Source organism: Symphalangus syndactylus, chromosome 6 (genome assembly GCF_028878055.3).
Source record: "Symphalangus syndactylus isolate Jambi chromosome 6, NHGRI_mSymSyn1-v2.1_pri, whole genome shotgun sequence".
Classification (NCBI taxonomy): Eukaryota; Metazoa; Chordata; class Mammalia; order Primates; family Hylobatidae; genus Symphalangus; species Symphalangus syndactylus.
Genome location: NC_072428.2, coordinates 44,917,106 through 44,943,665, shown reverse-complemented (window position 1 = coordinate 44,943,665; position 26,560 = coordinate 44,917,106). Strand labels below are relative to the sequence as shown.

Below are 26,560 nucleotides of genomic sequence, written 5' to 3'. Positions count from 1 at the left end.
TGTAATATACACTGATTTCTAGTCTAATCTTTCATTGGAAAACTTTGGTCATAACCTTTTAAATTTATTTCTTCACCCAGTTTACAAACCCCTCTTTTTTCTTTTCTTCTTCTTTTGTTTTGTTTTGGAGACAGAGTCTTGCTCTGTTGCCCAGCCTGGAGTGCAGTGGTGCTATCTCAGCTCACTGCAACCTTCCACCTCCCAGGTTCAAGTGATTCTCCTGCCTCCGCCTCCTGAGTAGCTGGGATTACAAGTGCACACCACCATGCTCGGCTAATTTTTGTATTTTTAGTAGAAACGGGGTTTCACCATGTTGGTCAGGCTGGTCTCAAACTCCTGACCTCGTGATCTGCCCGCCTTGAATCCATTATTTACAGATTCCCCGATTTCCTCCCTTCATAAATATTTCATGTCAGATACTGTGCTTTGTCAGAGTAAAAAGCCTGGATCGTGCCTTCAGGGAGCGCAGAGTCTTGTGGGATGGGAGATGTGTAACACATAATTTCCATGCACACTAAGACTGTGCAGAGCAGGAGGTGGCAAACTTTTTCTTAAAGGGCGAGATGACAATTGTTTGGTTTTGTGGGTGTGCTGGGGAGTCCCCAAGACCACCCCTCAGCTAAATGATTTTCTATGGGGACTCACAGGACTCAGCACATAGCTGTACTCACTGCTATGATTTATGACAGCAAAAGGAGACAAAACAAACCCAAAAGGAAAAGCAGAAAGTCTCCTGGACAAAGCCTGGGGAAACCAGGCCCAAGTTTCCAAGGGTCCCCTCCCAGGGGAGTTGCACAGGACATGCTCAATTCCTCTGAGCTGTGACAACACATCGGAAATGCTGTCCACCAGAGCAGCATGTTAGAGACGCAGCACCCAGGGTTTTTACTGGGGGCTGTCACATAGGCAGCCTCTGCCTGGTATGCACCAAAATCCCAGACTTCCAGAAGGAAAGTGGGTGGTAAACCTAGGCTGTTTTGCTTGTATAATCAGATTAAGCACCGAGAGCCACTCTTATCAGTTCTGCTGGGAATTCTGAGACCCAGGCTCTTAGATGCCAACCTCATAAGCAAGCCTTTCAAAGGACAGCAGCCAGGCCCACTCTGCAAACTCCTTTCTGCACAGAGAACCGTACAGCCTCTGAAAACTCAACTCTCCTACTGTAGTGCAAACACATCCCAGAAAAAAAACAAACAAATGGCTGTGTTTCATTAACATATCATTTACAAAAGTAGGAGTCTCCCATGGGCTGTAGTTTGGGCCTAGTCTAGGGGAAAGCCACGTGACTCTTGGCCTTCAACGTTTTCAGCAACTTCCCTCAGCCCTGAGCCGTGGTTCCCAATGAGGGCTCCAAGTGAAAAGTCTTAGGGTTCTGTGAACTCTTCTCCTCACATTGCTAATGGCATTAACATGCTGCCACCCTCATCATTAGTGCCCCCCTGCCCCAGTGATTAGGCTCCAGAAACAAACCAAGATACCACACTTTTCCACTTTAGGTTAGAATATGCAGGGTGCTCTCTCTGGTTATCTTGACATGTTCAAAATTCTCATCGGCAAATATTTTTGATTAATTCAAAATGGCAAAATGATGTATTTCTTGCTTTAGTAAAAGAGGGTTGTTGACAAGTACTTTTCAAACCTGTGTGCTACGCCATAAAAGGGACAGAAGTGGAAAGAAGGCAGTGCAGGTGAGGAGGGTGAGTAAGAGTGGTCCTTCACGGCAGATTCTTCCTGCCTTTAGCTCTTGGGAGGGGGTGGAGGGCAGGCAGGGTGTTCCCTTAGGTCAGTGTATCAGTCAATACTTCAACAGGAAAGAGACGGCCCACTTTAGTAGGGGGAGACCGGAGGAGTGTGTAATAAACACACCATTTTCAAATGTGTGGGTAGGGTGTCAGGGAACCACAAGGGATAGGATGGTTCCCTGCGGAAAGTAACATGAAGCAGTTAGTACCCCTATGCCCAGTGGAATGAGAGGACAGAGTTGTCACCAGAACCTGTAAGAGAAAAGTCATGGAGAGAAAGCTGAGAGGAGGGCTTGGGGGTCATGGCAAGTGATGCTGAATAAATACCCAAGTTCACTCTTTCCTCCCCACTTCAATCTCATGCTAGGTCAGGCCACTGGCAGAACCCAACTGGAAACTAGAGATTTCCATTGAAATGTTCCATAACATCAGCCTCTCAGGGTGGAGGGAGGTGGGTGGAGAGTGTGTCTGGAGGGAGGAGCAGAAGACGCTCATTACAGCTAAGATCTGCTCTCTGTGGTCACCTTACAAGTTATCAAGCTTGGCAAATCCATGGAAATTGACATTGAAATGACTAAAATGACTGAGTTTTTCTATAACAAAGGTGAAGGATTTACAGTGACCAAAGTTCTGAGCAGAGGCCAAATGTAGGATGTCCAGCTTTGATGTGGAAATGTAACTAGAACAAGAGGCAACGAGAGCCTCTTCAAAGCTATCCTGGGCAAGAGGTGGTTTGCTCATCAGAATCCTGAGACTGTCCATTGTGTGGCCTGGATTTCCAGGTCACCACAGAAGAAAGCTGATGTCCTGTGGCTTCTAGTTTATTGGAGTTGAGGGAGAACTTGGCAACTGGTAGGATGTAGAAAATTAAACAGCCATAGAGTTAGGCATCACACCTATACCTCTATTCAACTAACAAGTAATCTCTAAGTTGAGATCTAGGGCTACAGAAATGAGAAAAGCCATGGTCCTTGTCCTGGAGAAGCCATGCCGCATTAGGGAAACCAACAGCATATCAGGAAATAATGACCCCAATCACATGAATATGAGAAGTGCCCCTACTTCTTGTACTCACCTACCCCAACTCTTACTACTTTGAAAATAGAAACGAGAACCCACCATATCCAGAAAGACTGCCCTGAATATTCAACTGTGTGGGGCCTCAGCCTGCCACCTGGGCCTCTCACCAAAAGGTGCACACCTGTTTATGCCCTTGGGTTGGATGCACTGTGACCTCCTTAGGACACTGTAGCTCTTAATCTCCCTGCATGCCAGGACCCAGATTTCCTGAGGTTTGGGGATGTGGGCTGTGAGATAAGGACAGCCAGGGAGCCAGTCATTCCCATGTTTTTCTTCTTCTCTGTCATCAGAGCCTGGTTCTTTTCTCTGGAGCAGACTTGGCAGACACAAGTGGCTACTCAGGTAACAGCTGAAATCAGTTTTATCCACTTAGCTGCTCTGAAGAGTTTAGGGAGATGCTGGGAGAGACGTGTGCACTTACTATCTGGTACAGCTGTCATCAGAGCTGTTTATTGCTCCAGAGTCTGGGAAAATCATAATAGGGGCAGACAGTTGTTATTTAAAAACAAAACAACAAAGTGCCTCTTGACTGGCGTAATCACAAGGCTGGCAGATCACAGAGGGAGGTTCGGGAAAGGATTCTCTCAAGTCCTCACATGGACATCTCAGAAGCCCAGCCTAGTGGATTAAATAAACAAATTGCTCGAACACAAAAAAGGGGAAAAAGTTTTGTACAAGATGCCCTACTTTCGGTGCCTGCAGTCCCAGCAAGCATAGCTAAGCTTTCTGAGCAATGGGGACTCTGGAACGTGTAAGGCAAAAAGTGACTTAGAACAGTGGTCCTCAATGGGGGAACGTTATAATCCAGGGGCTATTTGGAATGCCTGGAGACATTTTTGGTTGTCATGATGGTGGGAGTGGTAGGAGGTGTTTAGTGGCTGGTCCCGGATCCCACTCAACATCCTAAGTGCACAGGACAGCCCCCCACAGCAAAGAATTATCTAGCCAAAACGTCAGTAGTGCCGCTGTTGAGATACCCCAACTTAAGGTATAATAAAAGCTGACATGTTTTTACCTCGTACACTGTGCCAGACATGAAATGACTTACATGCTGTATCTTGTTTAATCTTAGCAATAACTCAGGAGGCAGGTACTAATATTATCCCTTACCTTATAGACGAGGAAGCTGAGGCACGGAGACCACAAGCAATGTTTCCAAAGTCACACGGTTGGTGAGTAGCTGAGATTTACAGCGAGGCAGTTTAACTCCAGGGCCACAAGTGCGATCACTCACGTCCCTCGCCCACCTCCCTGGGGTCACTCCAGTTCCAGCCTCCAGGCTGGGAGGGGCAGGGGGGAGCCGGGAGAGGGCTTCCACTGTGATCCCTTCCAACCATGATGGGGGCCTGGACTAAGATAGTAGCAGAGAGCTGGAGGGGCCTAGAATAAAAGATGCTACAAAGTTCTGAGACAGCAGCATTCCTCCTGTAACTCTGGTCCGAGGCTGGGGTGAGCTGTTATCCTGCCTGTGGAGTCTTACAAACGCCTGGGGCAGAGAAACATCATCCCCGCCCACTCAGCTCCTCCTCAGCTGCCAATGATTGATTTGGCTCATTCTCTACTGGGCCCTACACAGCTCAGCAGGGCTGCAAACCAGATCTCCAGCATTTCATTTTGATGCTTGCGGGAGGAAGAGCAAAATCACCTGCAAGGTAAAACAATCAACACATCCGTATCCTGGATCTTAAGCTAGCAGCATTTTCCTCTCCTCTGGGCCAGGGGTAGAAGCCATGACTGAGAGCTAACAGCTGGCCAGGGAGACCACAGAACCCTGGTTGCACATTCCTGCCTTTAGAGCCACAGAGTCGAGGCTGGGTAATGTCCCCCAGGGTCGGAGGTTCTCCTGACTCTGTCCCCTCACCTTGGGGCGAGGGCCCCCCCTGCAGGATACACTGGTCTCAGAGCCTGGCCTTCAGCCCTCCATAGGAGCCACCCCTCACATGTGTCAAGCCTTACCTGGCTGATGGAAACTCTGCCACTTGGGGCAGACCAGCCTCAGGAAGGGAAGGAAGAGAAGAAAACACGCATAGTTTTGTGCCCCTAGCAGTCCTCTGCTAGGTGTTTTCCATGCCCGTGGCTACTGCCACTTTTAAGGATAAGGAAACTGAAGCTATGAGAGTTTTAAAAATTTGTGAAGACACTCAGGTAGGCAGTTGCTATCTCCCCTCCCTGCCTAGGGAGAAGTCCCGAGCAAGGCTGAGTTCTGGCAGCTCAGGGCCTGCGGCCCCTTACCCATTCCTCGGAGGGGCTCTCCTCGGCTGCACTGATGGCCACCGCCTCTGCCCAGTCCCGAACCTCAGCTGCAGCTGCCCGGGCCCGGGAGCTTGGTCCCAAGGGCCTCCATGAACTCACCTATGAACCAGCGATGGGACTACCAGGGCCATTCCCACCAGGTTGTCACGCTGAGCTCTGGGGACTCCAAGAAGGGGTCTCAGGGGTCACTGTGGGTGGGGTTCTAGAGCCCCTCTCCCAGCCCCACCACACACAGCAGATCTTCTTTTGTCTTTTGGATAATTGGCTTTCATATAACATTTTCTTTGAACAACAGGTTATGATGAAGTTTAAGAAGTTTGAAAACCACTTCTCTAAAGCAGGAGGCATCTGTCCAGGAGGAGGATGTTGCAGATGAGCAGGCCTTTGTTAGCTTCTACTCCACCAAAGAGCCTTTGCAAACATGCAGACAAGAACCTCAACCTCCGCCTCCAACCTCCACCAGGCCCCACTCCCTTGCATTCTTTGATATGGCCAATCTACGTATTTTTATTTTTAAATTATTATGTCAATAGTTTTTCGGGAACAAGTGGTGTTCGGCTGCATAAATTCTTTCTCAGTGCTTTCTGAGATTTTGGTGTACCCAGCACCCAAGCAGTGGACACTCTACCTAATGTGTAGGGGTGGTTTTTTTTTTTTTACAGTCACACTCTGTTGCTCAGTCTGGGGTGCAGTGGCATGATCTCAGCTCACTGCAACCTCCGCCTCCCAGGTTCAAGCAAGTCTCCTGACTCAGCCTCCCAAGTAGCTGAAGTAGCTGGGATTATAGGCATATGCCACCATACCCAGCTAATTTTTTTTTTTATTTTTAGTAGAGATAGGGTTTCATCATGTTGGCCAGGCTGGTCTCGAACTCCTGACCTCAGGTGAACTGCTCGCCTCGACCTCTGAAAGTGCTGGGATTACAGGCATAGCCACCGTGCCTGGCCCCATTGTGTATCTTTTATCCCTCACTTCCCTCCCACCTCTTCCTCCAAGTCCCCAGAGTCCATTATATAATTTTTACACCTTTGCATCCTCATAGCATAGCTTGCACTTTAAGTGAGAGTATAGGATGTTTGGTTTTCCATTCCTGAGTTACTTCACTTAGAATAATGGCCTGCAACTCCATCCAGGTTGCTGCAAATGCCATTATCTCATTCCTGTTCATGGCTGAGTAGTATTCTATGGTATATATACCACACTTTCTTTACTCATTGGTTAAGGGCACTTAGGCTGGTTCCATGTTTTTGCAATTGTGAATTGTGCTGCTATAAACATGCATGTGCCAGTGTCTTCCCCACAGAATGACTTCTTTTCCTTTCAGTAGATACCCAGGAGTGGGATTGCTGGATCAAGTGGTTTGGAGATTCCTTAAAGAACTAAAAGTGGAACTACAATTTATGTATTTTTCAATCATCCAATCCCATCTTCTATCAAGACCTCAATACCTATATTATGCCTCTGCAGAAATTCTGGAACCCTCACCAAGCTAAACAAACAAACCATGGGATGGGCAGAGGGAGAGTCAAGGAGGGCCTCCCAGGCAAATCTAGAACATTGGGAAAAATAGGGTTAGTTACATTACTTAATAATACACACATTTTCAAGGCACAACTGGAGTATGAGTTCTCTTCCAAATGATGGGCATGTATATTTGGACCAGCTGTTTTTCCTCCATTAAATGAGGCTTCCTTGGCAACTCTGCTGGCCTATCAATTAGGTGCCCATGAAAAATGGGGTATCTTGGGGGTGTTTAGACTCTCCCTGCTGAGCCTCTAGCATGGGGCAGCAGTGATCGTCTTTGGCTGAAACTGTCCTGGGCGTGGAGAGTGGTGAGTGGTGGAAAGGGAGAGTTATACTGGGACACTGTTTACAAGAGGTTCTAGAACCCATCATAAGGGAGAAAACAACTGAATTTGCCAGGCACTTACATTGGAGAGGGATGAACCAGAATCCTTGCGGTCGTTTCTTTGGATATTTATCTGTATTCTGGATGGTTGCAGCCCAACAAGGAATTAAGAGCCCAGCTCTCTGAGGGGCTGGGGGACATAACAGGGGAGTGTGACACTGTCTAGGGAGTTAACAGTTGCACATAATGGGGTGATTGCAAACTTTTAAAATTGGGTGGTTGGCAAAGGTCATTGAAGGCACAGTCAAGCCGTGGGCTGGATCTTGGAAGAGGAGGAATATCTGAGAGCAAATGAAATCACAAGTATCACAAGGACAAACTCCTAAATGCAATCAAGCTAAGGCAGGGCTCTCCACCTTGGCTGTACAGCAGAATCACCTGGGGAGCTTTAAAACCTATAAACCACAGTCTCAGGGGCTGGGGCCTGGGCACGGGGATTTATTCCAGGTGATTCTAATGTGCAACCAAGGTTGGAAACCAGCTGGGTTAAGGAGAGTTTGGGAAGCCTAGGAGTGAAATGTTGGTGCAGCACACACCCTTCTGGATTCTAGCTTAAAAGCAATGCCCCCGCAGATAGGGATCTAGCTTGCCCCCACAATGAGAAGGGGGAAATTTTCCCTATCTACAGGGCAAGGACAAGGTAGGCGAGGATGAGGGTATCCATAGGAGGGCAAGAAAAGACCCAGGAGGGAGAGGGCTACCCGTCCAGCTGCAATGCCTCACCTCCTCATCTCTGTGCCCCTGTCTTGAGTCTGATCAATAGGTCTGAAGGTAAGAGTCATGGAAACAGGCAGGGTGCCAGACACAGAGGGTGGGAAGAAGGAAGGGAGCCTTGCTTTATTAAATTTCAATTTACAGAGTGCTGGCTGTGACATCCAGAATGTGTATTAGAAATGGGCTCTTTTTCCTCTTTTTCAAGGAACAAGCTGCAGGCCACTCTGCAGACAGGCAGGCTGATTTAAGGGTTTGGTTATTGGTCATTAACCCCTTGACACAGACGTTCGTTACAGTGCTGAGGGCCACAGTGTGCTGATGCTAAATCAGAAATGAAGGAGAGTCATTTCCAGAATGATCTTATGTTCATCAACCACAGCAAGAGGTCCACGTGAGGAATGGGAAGCATTTATAAGCACCATTCTCCATTAGTGTGACATACATGTGTAAGGCTGGGTTTCTAGCTCAGGACTTCCTCTGAACCCATTTCTCTGGTGGAGGGGGAACAGGTGAGGCTGAGCAAAGGCACAGGAATCCCTCAGCTTTTTGGGGAGAGGTTTGTAACTGGAACTCAGCCCATCAGTGAGGAGTTGATCCCATTCAATTCAACAAACACCCTTTGTGCGTCTCAGGTGCCAGGGCTGGCCTGGGCATTGGAAAAGCAGAGAGGAGAGGGGGAGCCCCTCCCTCAGGGACTCTCAGCCTGGTGGAGAGATAGACATACAGGAGGATGGGTAGAATATGCTCGTGGCCAGGCTTATAACAGATGAGTGGGCAGCATGCTGGGGTTCTCCAGAGCTGGAATAACAGTCTCTACCTGGGGCTGTCAGTGAGTAATGAGTCTAAAGAGAACAGCCTAAAGAGAGAGTAGTTTGCCCAAATATTTGTCAAGGACAAGGGACTTCTAGCAGAGGAAACAGGCAAACACAAGCCACAGATGCTGGACAGTACAATGCCATTTAAGGAATGATAATGCCAATGGGATGAGGTGGGGAGGAGACTGGGTAGAACCCCGCTGGCCCCCAGGGAGCTGTGACTCAGATCAGTAAGTGCCCGCACTTGTTAGCACATCCGAGGGGCTCTAAGAGTCTTCTGACTCAAAAATATCCAAGGAGCCTGGAAGCAAGCTTGGCCTGGAGGTGCCTCGGTGTGGTTGAGTATAAGACAAGGAATGGGTGCCCCATTTTACTGGGATTGCTGGTGAGGTCTCTCTTTTTCTGCAGCCTCTGGGTCTGTCTCTAGGGACCAGCACTTGCAAACTCTCCCGATCTAGGCCTTAGCTCCTCATCCAGATTCTTCTGCCACTGCTCCTCTCTTTCCTCCTCCTGCCCTCTGCCTGCATCCCACAGACCGGCCTGGCTGCCTGGGACAGGCTCCTGCCTCAGTGGCTGTCTCCAGCAAAGTGCCTTGACACAGATGGGAGCTGCAAACAAAAGCCATGTCAAACAGAAACACCCTGCCATGGGACAGATCACAGAGGAGGCCCAATCAATAGCAATGGCCAGGGTGGTAAGCCGGGCCCCAGTGGTTGAAGAATTGGGCTCGGCTCAGGGAAAGGATATGCGCAGGATGCGTGCTGCTGGTAGAACAAAATCAGAGAGAGCAAAGAGCCGCAAAGGGCATGGGCAGTGACACTGCACTCAGATATCTCAAGTGCTCTGGAGATGCAGTCATTGCACTCAGCCTTAAAAGGCAGAGAGACTGACAGCCCTCAGTGGCTGTCCTTCAAAACACACCTGGCCCATCAGCAACCCTTGAGAAGACCATCAGCAGATGTGGAACATAGCAAGGGTGTGGTGACAATCCCGCTCGGGGCTCAGCCTCTCCTGGTTATAGGACAAAGCTCGAGTGACTCCTGGAAAACCCATCCCATTCACTTTGACAGCATAACCTGGTGTCAACCCTGTTTGTGGCTATAGCGGATACTGTTAGTGTCTCACCCATGCATCTGGGCACTCCCCAGCCCTGGCCATGTGAACAACCTCCTCTGTCGGCCCCTGCTGCCCTCTGCCTGGGGGCCTTTTCTTGCTGCAGGAGCTTGCCTTGCCTGTACCTAGCTCCAGGAACAGCCCCCAACCAATGATGGATGGAAGCTGGTGGACAAATAACCCATCCTTCTTGCTTCTTGGGCTAATTTGGAGATGTATTCCCTACAGGCCTCCAGAAATCCCCAGCAGCACTGGCACCAGCAGCCCACACTGCTAACCTGCGCATTCACATGACATGAATTGACCTTTCTTTCTCCCTTGGCTCCTGTTTCCACTGCCTTACTAATGCTTCTAGAACTGCCTTTCAGATACATTACTTGCCACAAACCCTTGTCTCAGGATCTGCTTCCAGAGAAACCTGACTCAAGACAATGCTGGCCCATGGCTAGCTACACCTGTGGCCATTATGTCCAGGTTCTCAGCACTGATACTAGATAGAGGCTGAGCCCAAGCCTGTCACTGTACTTAGGCCCTAGCACAACCTCAGTCAGCAGTGGGGCTCATACACACCAGACTTGGTGCTCCTGAGCCTTTTGGGGACTCCACATCTGACAGGCCACCTTTCAGTGCAGCAGCCATGATGACACCTGAGGTCCCTGCAAGGCAGACCTGGGGCTCTGAGGAACAGCTGCACCCTTCTGACCTGGGACTGTTTATGGGACACCATCACACAAACTTATCTTGCCAATCCTTCTCTGTAGGCCATAAGGTCATCCTGGAGATAAGGGACACCTTTGGTAAAAAGCACATTTCATCCTCGCTTTGACCCTCAGGAAGTACCTGCCTCTGGTAATCTAGCATACACCCCTTGGAGGGGCTGCCTGGCTGACAGTGACCCATTTCCTCTGAAGATGGCTCTGCCTAGGGCTTGGCCCAAATGGTCTATGCTCTGGGACTCTGCCACCCTGCCCATCAGTGAGAATGGAGCTGTTACAAAGAGCCAAGAAGACTTCTCCCAGGAATGTAAAACCTGAAAAGGAAAAGACACAGACAAAGTAGCCCTGAAGCTAAGACACATTTAGGGCAACTCCCTAGGGAAGACCTATGAACTTTTACTGCTGAGGCCCCTGGAGCTGTCCTAGTTCCTGCCTTTCTCGGTCAACCTTTCCTCAGAGTCTATAAAAAGGAATCGCCCCAGGTTTTCTCTAATAACATTCACCCTTTGTCTTTACCTTAAGCTACCCAAATTTGTTTTATTTGTTGTTGATAATGACCCCCTCCCCTCAAATTAACAAATACAGTTAGCTTGTTCATTAGTAAGTTCTCTATGTTCAAGAAGTCTCAAACACCTGATATCTGACCACTGGGCCCTAGTTTGGAAGGTATTGCTCAAAACACTTCATAGCTGTGTCTGCTTGTCTGCTATAAGCGGCACCTACTCAGTCACAAACAGCAAAGAGGGTGCATATCGTATGCACTGAGGAATTCTTCCCCTGACACTCTTCTCACAAACAACAGTCTGCCCACTGTGCATCAGCTTGTGACAGTCAATTCATACTTCTTAAATACAGATTGATTTGTTGTTCGAAATAGTCTCTGCCCTCTCCTATGATGCTTCTTCCTGTATTCCCCTCCCTACTGAGCTATTGTACATTCCCACATCATTAATGCCAGACATGGCCACATGTCTAGCTGGAACGTGAGTGGGAGTGACAGATGTCATTCCCAATCAGAAGCTTCAAGAGCAATCATATGATACACTGACTGTCTTTTTTGCTCTCTGCCACTGGACCTGCAGCATCCTGGAAAGGAGCTGCCCCTTTGGCCCTAGAAAAAGTTGACATGACAGAGCTGAAGCTGAATGATGACAACCGAGTAGCATGAGTAAGAAATAAACATATCTTGTTGTAAGCCACTGAGATGTGGGGACATCAGCCTAAGATGGTTGATAAAGAAACTGACACTAGAGGAGGGGTACTGCCAAACCTTAAAATATGGGCACTGACTTTAAGGCAAGAGGTAGATGATGAGTAAACCACCACTAGAGGCTGGAAAGATGGTGACCTCATCTGTGCAACCATGAGATGGTTGGTGAAATATCTTGGTAAGATACAAATATCTTAGTTGGCCTGCAATATCTTGGTAGACTGCTAACATTGCAAGTAAGCCCATGCTTAGATGCAGAGTGTGCCTTTTTAGTATCAGCTGCTTTTGACAAGATTCCGCAAAAGAGAGATAAGGTCAGGGAAGAAACAGACACGCAGTAGGGCCCAGTAAGCCATTGAGATTTTGAGGTCATATATTACTGGAGCATAAGGAAGACTGAACTGACGGACAGCTCCCTCCCCAAATAATCACACCAAAATAGAACTTCTAAATGCAATGCATGCTCTTAAGGAAAAGTACAAGAAACTTTGAACATATATACCAATGAGACTTGATCCAATGTGGGTGGAGGGGAGGGGTGATTCAAGAAAGACTGAGTCTGGTTCCAAACTGCCTCGACTCAAGTCCCTGCCCCCACTACCCACGAGCTATGTGACTAGAGACAGTTTACACAGCCATTCATCCCCTCAATTTACTCATCAGTGGAAACAGGCTAAAAATGCTGCCAACCTCTGAGGATGTTGGCAGAATTACATAGAAGCATTTGTGCTTGGTGTTAGCTGTCAGGGATGCTACTGTAACAGCAGTCACTCCCTTTAGATTCCAAGTTCCCTGAGGGCAGACACCATGTTTGTCTTGCCCACCCTTATATCTCTATTAATGAACCTCCTGCTTGTTACATGATATACACTCAAAACATATTAATTGAATCAATTAATGTATTAATAAATTATTCCAGGGACATTTGGACTCCAGAAATTCATGCAGGTGCACTCCCTGGTGCCTGCCTCGTACCCCTTACTCCACAACTCCTCTAAGCTGCTCTCTGGCCAGTTTTGGACCTTGGACATCACTCTCCATATAGCCCAGTGGGTTAATGACTTGGATAGAATGGGGTCTCTCCCCAGGACATAGTCTATGCCATGTCTAGACCTTACCTGGTCCTCCTGAGAAATGAGGAGGCTCAATACCTTTTTAGCATACAATAGTTATTTTGCACAGCATTAAGCAGAGCTTAGAATATTCCCAGTGAGAGTGGTGGAATGTGTGTGTGTGCATGTGTGTGTATGTGTGTGTGTGCGTGCATGTGCACGAGTATGTACAGATAACATATGGTCAATATGGGATCTGGACTCACTAGCAATCTTGGTGATCAGAAGGATGTAGGAAAGAACATAGTAATAAAATATGCAGGTTAAGATCCAGTAGGGAGATGTTAGCCCAGAAAAAAAAAAATGGAGTTCATGTGGATAAAATAATGGTGGCTGATTTTAATCTGCAGATATAAATCTCTCTATTTCACTTGCTCCAACACCATCTCCATCTCCATTTTCCTTGTCCCTGGGGAAAATATAACCTGCTTTCCTCCAGCTCGTGTCTTTATTGGATGTTACAGACCTCAGATAGCAATGCCAGATGGATTGCACTATGACAGAGAAAGTGCTACAAAACTAAGACCGTTCATATTGGGGATCCCTTTTCTTGCCACACCACAAGATGAGCACTCAATATTTTTGAATGAGTGAACAAATGAATAAAATAATACAAAGTGAACATGATGAGGCATTGTGATGTGTTATACAAATGGCCACAGATTTTTCCCATCCTTGCATACAAACTACTTTGCAATGTGACTGCACAGCTCTTCCCTTCGCTTCATTTCTCCCTTTATTGAGTCTGGGCTGTGCTGTGTCTTACTTTGGGCCAATGGAATGTGCATCACCGACATGACACAAGCATAGACCTGATGAGCACTCGTGCATTGGTGCTGGCCTTCTCTTGCTGCCCTGTGCCTGCCACCATGTGTAGAAGCCTGGTGTAGCCTGTGAGATGATAACACACACATGGCCCAGAAGCCTCTCACTCCAGCCGACTGTCAGTCAGTCTCCAGAAGCAGAGTCAACTAGCTGACCAGCAGTTGACCACAGATGCCTGAGTCAACCCAGCTGGGACTAGCAGAAGATAGGGCCAGTCTAGCCTAGCCCAAATTGCCTGCTTTCAGGAAAAAAAAAAAAATGAATGTGTCTCAATCTACTAAATTTTGGGGTAGTTTGTTATATGGTAAGTTGTTCTGATACGGGTACCTCATTTTTACAGGTGTTTGTAAAGTATATGGCACACAAGGTGGGTGTTCAGCAAATTGCATTCCTTTTTATCCCCTCCTGATGGACAAAAATCATTAGAATGATAATATTTCCAATTTAATGAGTTCGCACTATAGGTCAGGGATGCTAAATGCTTTATACATACTTATTTAAATAACCCTGGGGAAGAGATGAGGGCATGTCCATTTTTAGATGAGAAAAAAGAATGAAAGAGAGGTAAATTATTGGCTAGCAACAATTTGCTATCAAACAGGAAAACTGGCAGAGCTGGGATCTGAACTCAAGTCATCTGGCCCTAAAGCCCACCTTAACCATCACAATGCCCTGCTTCTTCAAGAGGAAAGAAGGAAAGGTTCTGATGCTACCCCTTTCCACATGTGGCTCCCACTTTTGAAGTGTTCTTCTCTGCTTTTGCTGGTGCACATCCCACTCTTTCTTCCTTTAAGGTCCAGAAGCAGCTCTTTAGGAAGGCATCCTTGACCCCCCAATGTCACTATTCCCAGCCCTCTTCATGGCAGCTGGCATGCTGATCCCTTCCTTTGGCACAGTGGAAACTCCATACAGCCCTGATGGTCCTGGACGGAATGTAGCATGAAATACTGGAGCAATGTGATGGGAACAAAGTTCAGTTGCCACGAGGACAGAGAGAGTTTTGGAAGTGGGTGCTTTGTCCTGAGCACAAAAGATGGCAGCCAAGGGTGACAACAGTGGCTGCAGTACAAGGAGATGTGGTTTCTCTCAATCTGATTCTGACACCCACTTCACCTACTTCCTCCAATCCTCCCAGTTCTCATGGAACTTCCTTGTGGCTTTACCTTAGCCACAGGGAATTCCTTAGAGGAAACTCCAGTGGAAGATGGATCATGAAGACTCCCTGGAAGAAAAATCTTCAATGGTTCTATCTCCATATACTACTCTACTCACCACTTCCTGGCCTGGCAGGAAGAACCTTGCCATGTAAGCGATGGTGGAAATCACATAGCACAGATTTCCTGGATGAAACCAGTCTCAGATATTCATTTCATTGTCTATTTTCATGAAGATACATTACTTTCAATAAAGGCAATTCACTAAATGTGTCCCTACATGAGATTTAATTTTTGTCTTTGTGGGGGTTTCTTATCCTTACTCCACCCCTGATATGCTCTGTGCTTCGTCCCCAGTTGACCTTCCCTTCCTTGCCCTCCCTCCTAAGCCTTCTCTTGAGCCTTCTGAAGCCTCTTATCAAACCCCCAGTATCATTCCAGGATGGCCCTTTCCAACAAAACAAACCTTTCCTTTCCCACCAAACAAGGCTCTTCCTGGAGGATGCTGTTATTCATGTGTTTTTGAATCTGCTGAGTCTCTAATCAGGATTCAAGGTGGAGTTGACACTCTCCTCTCCCCTGGTGCCTCTTCTACACCTCCACTCTTCCATCCTAGTATGAAAAACATCTCCTCTGTAAGAATCGGACATCAGACACCATTGCCCTCTGCCCATGTTGTTCTTCTCACTTAAGTGCCAGGCAGTCAGCTACGTCCATCAAGGTCTTTGGCACTAGGCTCACAGCTTCCTCTACATCACACTGGGCAGCATTCACATTGCACTGTGGCCTCAATTCTGGGGTGGTGTGCTGTGTTCCACTTTAGCCCACCCACACCTAGACCCCAGCTCTTAGTGCCCCAAACTACCTTACCTCTGAAGTCTAATACTCCATTGCCCTACTTTTGCCCAATCACCTTGCTGTGGTTTGACTGTGTCCCCCAAAGTTCATGTGTTGAAAACTTGGTCCTCAATGTGGTGGTGTTGGGAGGTGGGGCCTAATGGAAGGTGTTTGGATCACTGGGGCACTGCCCTCATGAATGGATTAGTGCCATTATCGAGGGAGCAGGTTCCTTATAAAAGGACAAGTTTAGTCCTCTCTCTAGCCCTTCTTTCCACTCTTCCACCATGGGATGACACAGCAAAAAGGCCCTCACTGGATGCTGGCCCCTTGATATTGGCCTTCCCAGCTTCCATAGCCATGAGCTGATAAATTGCTGTTCATTATAAATTTCTCAGCCTCAGGTTATAGCAACACAAAATGACACACCTATTAATCTTGATTACCCACTCTTTTACTTCCCAATGCCTGCTCATCAACCTAATTGAGGCCTTTGGAATAATAATTTTCTCTCTTTCCTTCTATACTTACCACTCTTTCCTAACCTCTCCCTCGAAAGGCTGCACCCAGTTTTCAATAATGACACTCTGGCTAGCAGCTTCAATTTTTAAATTCCTTACTTTTTCTGCCTTTTACACCCTGTAAACCCCACCTCTATAGCCTTGTTCACCTTCTCCACACCTGTTCCCTGTATGCTAGCACTACCAGAGAAAATTCACGGAACGGGGTAAATTAAATCCACCACAAACTCGTGATCTTTAACCTCAACCAGGTACTTCAACACAACCTAGTATTACTTCTTTGGGTACCTGCTCAGCACCCGAGCCACTTTCACTCTGAAGGGTTTCTAAACCTTCTCCATTCTCTCATATACCCAGATTCCGTTATGCTTCAGTTGCAAGACAGCCTGCAAACTTGTTCCTCCTGGGCCTCAGCAGAAGTTCATTTCCTGTCCTCCAGGACCATCCCACCTCTCCTCACCCTGTCCCCACCCCCAGGGATATTGCTTTGTTAATTGCCCACCTAAATATATCAGATCTCTCTCTCTCTACTTATTTCTTCCCTTCAGTTTCAAAACATGTTCCCTTATTGCTTTCTTTAAAAAGCAAATCCAAATGCACACCTCCTTTCAACCCCACATCCCTTCTGATGGCCAGGGCCCCCATCCCTGCACAGCAAACTCTGAGCAAGAGAAGTCTACACTTTCTGGCTCCACTTCCTCATTTGCTTCCTCAGATAGAGGTTTTCTCACTGCCATGTCCTCCCAGACATTCCACAACCAAGGCACGCATTATGAGGGATGAAATGCTCCATTGGATTCAACTGTCCTCAGGTCCCAAGGACAGGGTGAACCTTGCCACCCTAGAAGCCACCAGAGGGGGTGAGAAGGGGAACACTGGCTCATTCCATTTTGTAATCACCACTTAAAAAGCTTTAGTTAATTTTCCATTAATTTAGTTATTCCTTTGTTCAACATGTATTTGTTAAACACCTGGAATGCTCCAGGAAAATATGATTAGGTGACTTCTGAACAACCCAGAGTCTTCCAAGGATGCTAAAAATGCTGCGGAGATGTAAATCTATTCTGTAGCCCAGTTGTACAAGAAGCAAGACCAGCAAGTCCTTTTTCCTGCAGAAAAAAAAGTTACAAAACTTTTCTTTTAAAACGTGTCCTTCACCCAAGCCAACCTCCACTCCCACACGTGTTTCTGCATTTAATAGTGCATTTTTGAGCAAGAAAAAAACTAAAGCTGTTCTGGTGATTGATTTAGAGGGCCCAGCTCTGCTTAAATTCCCAGTATATTAAGACAGTGCTAACCTCAAGGACTCCACCAAAGCTCTACCCTGGCAGGGCTAATGCAGAGCAACAAACTGATTTCAGAAAAAGCATCTGGGACAAAGGCAATGTGGTAACAATTGGGTTACTTGGGAAAATCAAATATAAGAATCCATTTATGCCCGTGATATATTTTGAACACATCTCCTTAGGAACTGTCTTGAAATAGACAAGCATATCCTTAAGCTGCCCTGATGTAAACATTATTCAGATACCCACACTCAATGCCGCCAGCCATTCCCAAATCCCAGAGCTTCTTTATTTACTCTCCCTTCTCAGATTTTCAGCCAGGGGCGGTACCACTTCCTCCAGGGACCTTTTGGAGGTGTATGGGGATGTTTTGGTCTCATATGGACACTGCTGGTGTCAGGGTCCAAGAATGGTAAGCATCCTACGTTGAATAGGACAGTCCCACGCAGTAAAGAACTGCCCCACCCAAAAAGTTGGTGACACCCTACTAAGAAACGGGACCAAAGGGCAGCAACTCAAGTACCCAACTTCTTGAAGGCCTACACTTGGTGCAAGGGACATCATAGGAAAACCTCCCCACTTCCTGCTTCAAATGAAAGAGGAAGTGCCTTTGGGGAGGGCATGGTACCCATGCCATTAGGGAGATGGAACTCTTGCAACTTATACTCTGTCACTGGCTTGCTGTTCATATCCTGGACTCTCCTGGGTGTGGTTCTGCAAGACCATTTTGAATGGGGGAATGAATTATAGAAAGCTGCAAGGGGAAGTGTTAGTGAAAGCAGCCCTGCCAATCCTTGGGGTCTGAGGAGTTTACATGTTTCCTGCCTGGGGATTGAGTCAAATGGAAAGGCAGGTCAGCTTCATGTGCTAGCACGACTTGGTGGCAGGAGAGACACTGATAGAAGGAGGTGTCCCCTGCTCCTTCCCAACCTGTGCTCATAGCAACTGGCCCATCATCAAGAAAGATAACCAGGAGCTGGCTTCTATCCCAGTAGGGGAGGGCACATCTCTCAAGCTCCCATCCCAGGTCTCCATAAAAATATACTGAATGTGATAAACTGATACAGATTTTACCAGCTCTTATCTTGACTAATAACAACTAATACTAATACTAGCAATAATAGTGATTACCTGGTTGATTGAGGGTTTCACGTGTGCCAGCCATGGTGCCAAGCATCCTATTTACTGCTGATCCTGAACAATGAAGGAGTTAGGGATGCTGACTCGCCATGCCATTGGAAATCCATGTATGTTTCTTTTTTTTGAGATGGAGTCTCGCTCTGTTGCCCAGGCCGGAGTGCAGTGGCGCAATCTCAGCTCACTGCAAGCTCTGCCTCCCGGGTTCACGCGGGTCTCCTATCTCAGCCTCCTGAGTAGCTGGGACTACAGGTGCCCACCACCAAGCCCGGCTAATTTTTTGTATTTTTAATAGAGACGGGGTTTCACTGTGTTAGCCAGAATGGTCTCCTGACCTCATGATCTGCCCACCTCGGCCTCCCAAAGTGCTGGGATTACAGTCGTGAGCCACCGCGCCCGGCCCACGTATAACTGTTGACTCCCCCAAAACTTAACTGCTAACAGCCTACTGTTGACCAGAAGCCTTACGGATAACATAAACAGTTAACACATATTTTGTGCTTTATGTGTATTATATACTGAATTCTTACAATAAAGTAAGCTAGAGAAAAAAATAGAAATAAGAAATCACAAGGACGAGAAAATACAGTTACTATTTACTAAGCAGAAATGGACCATCATAAAGTTCTTCATTTTCCAAAGAATGGTGGGTGGAGAGCATCTTTGTGTTCAGGAGGCTGAGGAGGCGGAAGAGGAGGGGTTGTCTTGCTGTGGCAGAGGCAGAAGAAAATTTGTATCTAAGTGGATCCACGCAGTTCAAACATATGTTGTTCAAGGGCCAATTGTATCCCTCCCCTTAATCTTCACAAAGCCTCTACAAGGTAGATGGCCTTAACCCCATTTTGCAGATGAAAAAACAGGCTTCAGATTAGGGCTGGGAATTTTCAAAGGCTGTGTGTCTGCAGACTGCTATGGGGGCTCTGTGAGGAAGACTGGCTAAGCCTTCATTTACATAAAAAATCAACAACTGTCTTAACATTCATTTAGGAAACAGAGGTGCATTGAGTGGCTTCCCTGTGCCAGGCGGTGCACTAGGAACAAGGGGATACCTGGAGAATAAAGCAAAGGCCTCTTCCTGGAGGAACTCACCATCTAGTGGTGGAGAAAGACCATCAGGTGTAACAATTCACAAAGAATCGCCAAATCCAAGAGCTGTGAAAATATCAGACAAGGTACAGAAATCTAAGAATAACAAGTAAGGGAACGTTAGATGGGATGGTCAGGAAAGACTGCCCTAAAGAAGCAGGCTTTGGGCTGAGGCTTGAGGGATAAGAAAGGGGAGAAGGGAAGTGGGGGGCTTTGGCTCTAATGCTCGGGCCCTGGAATGCTGAGATTAGATATCTCCCAAGGAGGAGATGGGTACCCCAATTCCTCAGAGAAAGTGGAGAACCTTAAAGGCAGGAGGCATGTGCAGACAGCCCTCACAAGCCAGGAGGGAGCTGATGAGCCTGTGGCCTGTGTTCAAGCCCAGGGTGGATGGGGAAGGGTAGCGCTGATGGAGTGACGTTTTCAAATCTCCTCCAACCATATCTTAGAAACCTGCCATCAGTACTGTCAGGGAGAAAACTGCAAATTAGATTCAGTTTTCCTTTAGATCCTAAGGAGAAGAGTATGCCTGGATAGTTGACTAATCAGGAAGTCCATCCCATATTCTCACTGAAACCTTCACTCATGAGCAAGTGTACACTGCACGTTGCCTGTGTGCCAAGCTGGCATCACACCACCCTGTGATGGCTTATTGTTCTATCTCTGTCTAGAGAACTTCCTGAGAGCAGGGGCCACATGTTTAACTAAACTAGGGAGACAGTACTGAGTCATGGCTCTGAGCATGGGGTCTGAAGTTAGGCAACCTGGGTTCCAAACCAGGTTCTACCACTCGGTAATTGTGTAACCTTGAGCAAGTTACATACCTGCCTTAAGCCCCAGTTTTCTCACCTGTAAAGAATAGCAGTGCCTACTTCAAAGGGCCATTGAGAGTATTAATTGACCTTACATACCCAAAGCACTTAGAAAGATGCCTAGAAACAGTAAGCAAAAAATGCAAGCTACCTTTCATAATCATGAATGTTTGTTGAGAGATTACTCCAGTTTGAACGAGAGACCAATATTACTGAGCCCAGTTCTGTGCTAGGCACATGCAGGTTTGTTACTTTATTTAACAGCACCTTCCCCCCATTTTACTGATCAGGAAGCCTCAGTGAGGTAACGTGACTTGGCAGAGAGCACAGAGCCAAGGTGGGATCTAAAATTAGCTCCTCTGTCACTGGGTTTGGTGACCTGTCCCCAAGGCCAGAGAGGCCTGGGAAGCAAGACTGTCCAAAGAATGGTGGGTGGAGGGCAAGAGACTCAGCCCCTCTCTGGTTAGTGAGTCTGAACATTGGCCCACTGTGGAGCTGCTAATGACTGCTTCTCCCCAGCCTGCAGGAGTTTAATAAAAGTCATGCAAAACTCACTGTTTACAACTCTAATTGTGGAGTTTGGACATGAAGTGAAGAACATATCATGTGGAATGAATAACAAATCAAGCAGCTTCTTTTTTTTTTTGGCATGGAAGCTGCAGGAGCAGCCCAGAGTTCACCATCACTTGGTGCACAGAAGGTTAACACTGCGGCACTAACATCTGTGTGCCTATAACATCCATTGGCTCCCTCCCTGTCTGCCTGCTCCCCTGACACTGAGCTGATGTGTCCAGGCAGGAGATGGCTGGTCTGCCTCTCTTTTGCAACTACCAAAAGAGAAATGGAAATAAGGTTCTAAAAGCAGGGTGGGAAGCTGGCTGGGTGCTCACCTCACCCAGAGAATGGGCACCAGCTCTGGGTGGCCTGAGAATCAGGGATAACTGCAGGCACGTTCCAGTGGGCAGCTGTGAAAGTCCTTTGGGCCATGCCCTGTGGAGGCCATGGATTCTAAGGACGCAGTGCTGGTAGAGAAAGCAGCGCTGCTGGGCGGTAGCCCTCCTCTTCCCAGCTTTGGCCATGGGAGCAGTTGCTCCTGGCTGTGACATAGTAAAACCTATGATCATGTTCTAGGACTTATGGCCTACACACTCAACTATTGGTGGTGGGGCCTAGGGATATCTTTACATGTCTGAGCCAAATGGAGGATAAGCTGGCAAGATGGTTTTAAGATTACATCAACTGACATACTGAAAATGTCTAGCAGAGATGGACACATACTAATTATACGTGTGTGTGTGTATGTGTGTATATATATATATGTACATACAGAAGTAAATGCATAAACACATATATCAATATTATATATTAAGACATAAAAATAATATAACCCACAGTTAAATGGTATTTCCTATGAACTAAGCTTTAAGTTACAGATACTTGAGGTAAAGAGAAATTACGTATTCAGTTCCAGGTCACAAGCTAACCAGTGGTGGAGGTGAGATTCACAGCCAGGTGGACCTAGCAAGGTCCATTCACTTCCTTTCAGTGGTGCCATCAGGAAAGAGTGAGACTACAGGCTGGATTAATGAAACAACTCACTCTATCATCACTTACCAATGAGCAGACAGACAGAAGAGCACGTTCCTGAGCTCTGGAACACAGGCAAGGATACGTTAGGCATGGGTCTTCATGGATTCTCAAAGGGCTGCTGGAATGAAGGGAGCCACCCCAGCCCAGGGACTCTGGAGTGGGGATAACCGCAGGTTTTCAGTCCAACTCTTAGCCTCCGATGTCCCCTTTCTTCACCCGTGTAGAGTTTGCTCTTGGGTGAGGCATAGTAACACCTACTATCACCATCACATGTGGGGCACCGGGCCAGGCACCATGGCATACAGGCCATCACATCCCTCACAATCATTCAGTGACATGCAAGTTACATCCCAACTTTACAGATTACGAACCTAACAGGTCAGAAAGATCAGATCACTTGCCCCCGTCACACATGTGGTATGAGCAGAACTGGGCCTGGACCCCAGCCCTTATCTGACCTCATGTCCACACTCTTTGTACCACATTGCACATCCACCACTACCCTGCACCACCTCAAACAACCACCCTGCACCGGGAAACTGAACGTGTGACAAGCAGAAGCTGAGGGTGGCTGCTGAGAGTGAGCCTCACAGGGTCAGTCCCCGCATCACTCTGTACTGACATGAATGGTGGCCCCTGGAACTGTGCGAGGTGACAGCTCAGAGGACAATAAATACAGAGACCCAATTAACCCTAACTGGATTAGTCCCTAAATAATGCAGAGCTGGAGGTGACCAGAAAAAGCTGCAGGGGTGTGAGAGGCTCCCCTGAACATTACCTGGTTGGGGTTCCCCAATACCATTCACTAGCAGACACCTGAGCAACGGAACCACACGCCACGGAGTCATGGAGGGCACAAGAAATCAACTCAGGGGTTTTTCCAAACTGCACAGCCACCCAGCACCTTGTATTCTTATTTATTTATAGACAAAAATCATAGAAAACTGGAGAAATTTGCCAAAGGCCACAGAGAAGTGGCTAGACATTTAAATTCTCGGTGCACAAAGGAAAACTTTTGCAATTGTCTCTGAGATGTGACGTGAAAGGTCTGGGGGTGCAAGCACAATCCATGAGAGGTCTTTAACACCCCTGCGGACACTGGGGCCAATACCACGCAGGGGAGAGGTGATGGCTTCGTGGAATTCATCTCCAGGTTAAAATAGAGTACTTCTTTCATCTCAACTCTAATCTTTAAACCCTGAGTCAAAGCACTTCCTGAAGCATAAATGTGGCAGCTTTAGTATTTCAAAAACGTCAGAAGGAATTAAAGTCGCTTTCATCTTTCTTCTCCTATAACCAAGAATTTACCTTTCCATAGAAAAAGCACTGCCCCGAAAACCCTGTGTCTTTTACAGTCTAGTAAATTTAGGCAGAAAGAATGGGAGAAATCCTCAGACCTGGTTTTATTCCTGCTCCCTCTTTTTGTGGGCTAGTGGGAAGGGAGTGTGGAGCAGTAGGTTGCAAGATTTCATTGCATAAACTGTGATCATCTAAGTTCCTGCCTCCCTCTCCAGACAGGAACTCCTCCAGGGCAGGGACTTGGGCAAAGCTGTCTTTTTGTCTTACAATGCTTGACATAAAATAATACTCAACGCATGTTTCTTGAATGAACAAATGAATGAGTGATTGATTGAATAAAGACCTGGTGGGGAGACCCCACTATTGTATGTTTCCCACCAGAAGAAATTTTCCAGGCTGTTACACTAATCAGGGCTAATATTCTCAGTTATTTTGAGGATTGCTTGAAATTTGCTGCTAATTTAAATAAAATGGTTACGTTTACGCATTAACCAATTAGCATGGTTCTCAGCAGCTTCACCTCACTAATTTGATTAGTTACACTCTGCTTTCTTCTATCCAAGGCCTTCTCTGAGACCTGGGAATATCACAACGACAACAGAGTGAACTTTTTAAATGGCATTGAAGCACAGTCTCTCAAAAGGTTTAAACACAGATGTGAAACGTGTCCCTTTGTCCAGCCCAAGCTGTCTTTGGGTCTCCAATATTTCTGGGCCCCACTGGGTCCCACTATAAGTTGCTCTACAAAACTATTCCTATTGCTTTTTAATAACAGCCATTTTGACTGGTGTGAGATGGTATCTCATGGTGGTTTTGATTTGCGTTTCTCTGATGATTAGTAATGATGAGCATTTCTTCATTGTTGGCTGCTTGTATGTCTTCCATTGAGGAGTGTCTGTTCATGTCCTTTGCCCATTCTTAATGGGGTATTTGTTTTTGCTTGTTGAGTTGTTTAAGTTCCTTATAGATTCTGGATAGCAGATCTTTATCAGATGCATAGTTTGTGAATATTTTCTCCCATTCTGTAGGTTGTCTGTTTACTCTGTTAATAGTTTCTTTTGCTATGCAGAAACTCTTTAGGTTCCACTTGTCAATTTTTGTTTTTTATTGCCAGACCAAGCTTCTTCTTCAAGGAAAATGAAACTTTCCAAAATATGAGGACTTCATAAAAGACAATCTATCGTATGTTTGATGAATGAATAAAAGAAACAATGAAGGAGAAACTGGAAGTCAAAATACTGGCATCCTTCCTAGTCCCATCTTTGCCAGTAACTTGCAGTGTGACTTCAGGCAAGTCAATTCACATCCCAGATGCCATTTTCTTATTTTTTTTATTTGTCAGAGATGACATTGACTTAGAAAATATCTAAGTTTTTGTGACAAAGACAAGACCTCCTGGACACACAGAAAACCACAACTTGCTACCCCTCTGAGTCAGGCAGGGCCATGTTACCAGGTCTGGCTAATGAAATGAGAGAGGAAGTGATGGGAGACTCTTTTTGGCCTAGAAAGTGAGAGTCAGATTTCCATTTCCACTCTTCCCGTTTGGAGGTGAACTGGGTTGGATTGTGTCACCCCAAAATTCATATGTTAAAGTCCTAACCCCCAGTACCTCATAATGTAATCTTATTTGGAAATAGAGTCATTGCAGATATAATTAAATTTGCATGAGGTCACACAGAAGTAGAATGGACCCTTAATCCAACATGAGTAGTGTCCTTATAAAAAGGGGCAATTTGGACACAGACACACATACTGATAATGCCATGTGAAGGGTGATATTAAGCTGCTACAAGCCAAGGGACCAGCAGAAGTTAGGAGAGTGCCTGGAGTAGAATCTTTCCTAGGCCTTCAGAGGGAGCTTGGCCCTGCTGAGACCGATCTCGAACTTCTAGGCTGCAGAATTGTGAGACAATAATTTTCTGTCGTTTAAGTCTCGCAGCTTGTAGTACTTTGTTATGGCAGCCCTGGGAAACTTCTGCAGGGGAAAAGGTCAGATGGTCAGACTGTGACCCATAAGAGTCACTGAGTCACTAGTGGCCTGGAGTGTCCCTCGACCTTCAACAAACTTTGTGAAAAGAGTAAGAAAAATACCTGAAAACTAGAAATAAGGCAAAAACAAAGAGGGGAAGTGGCCTGTCCTTTTAATATTATCCTGGGACATTAACGGGCCCACCCAAGAGTATGTAATTTTCCAAGAGAATGTACTCATGTTTGACTTTGCTATTTACCTTTTGATTCTCACTCAGACACTATGAAGTTGTATGCTAACTCCTAGATTTCTGTCTGTGTAGAAAAGATCACATGAAAGGCTATAATTTTATTTCCCCATAGGACATGAACCACTTCTGCATTTAATCTCTCCATTTTATTTTAACATTTTTCTTTAGAAAATGCCTGCAGATACTCAGTTCCTCAAATGCACTCAGTACCTGCTTAACCATCTTACAAAGTCAGCAAGATGAATGGGGCCAGCCTGCAGTCCTGCCTTCTTGCCCTTCTTACACTTTCACCATTCTTGGCCATTGCTGGCTGAAATCCAAGTCATGAAGCTCAAATGTTGCCCCATATGCAATGCTCAAGAGAGAAACAAGTGCAAATCTTGGCTGTGGTGAAGATTTGAAGATTAGAAAATAGAGAATAGTCTGTTTCTAGCACCAGAATATAGCTTCATAAGGACAGTCACTTTTTTTCTGGTTCATCCATTTCCCAGGGCACAAGAACAGTATCTGGCACATGAATGCTGTTCATAAAAAAGGAGCAATTTGGACACAGACACACACATGGAGAATGTCATGTGAAGGGTAGAGTTATGCTGCTACAAGCCATTACCTTGATTTGGACAAGGTAATGAATTAAAAAGTCATAGAATTCCAGGGTGCAAGAGCCCTTAGGAATTTCTTAGCTTAAGAGCCTACATGATATAAAAATCCTTCAGAATGTCCCTGGAGCCTGCCAAACATGGCTTAGGCTGATGACGGAGATGTCAAAATAACCTGAGCCAATGATTGGGAAGAGTTTCCTCATGCACAGCCAAAAATCTGTGTCCTTATAATTTGGAAGGAGTTTTAACGTCCCCCTTAAATCTGTTCTCTTTTTAAGCTAAACAATTCCTACTCTATTAACTCAAGGACACGGTCTAGAGTGTCTTTACCAATCTGGTAATAATAATAATAGCCAACATTTAGTAAGCAATGACTGTGTACCAGATTTTGTTCTCTAAACGCTTTATGTGCATTGATTTATTTAATCCTTATAACAACTCCACGAAGTTAGTACTATTATATTCTCTCTTATGCTGCTACAAGCCAAGGGACCACCAACCACCAGCCAATTTCATTACAGGCAA

General features: G+C 46.3%; 1 protein-coding gene across 2 annotated transcripts in view; it reads right to left on the bottom strand.

The window, feature by feature from the left end:
• The window catches only part of GALNT18 (polypeptide N-acetylgalactosaminyltransferase 18), a 351,559-nt gene that overhangs the window by 22,816 nt on the left and 302,183 nt on the right, over positions 1-26,560 (bottom strand). The gene's annotated exons all lie outside the window — the stretch shown is intronic.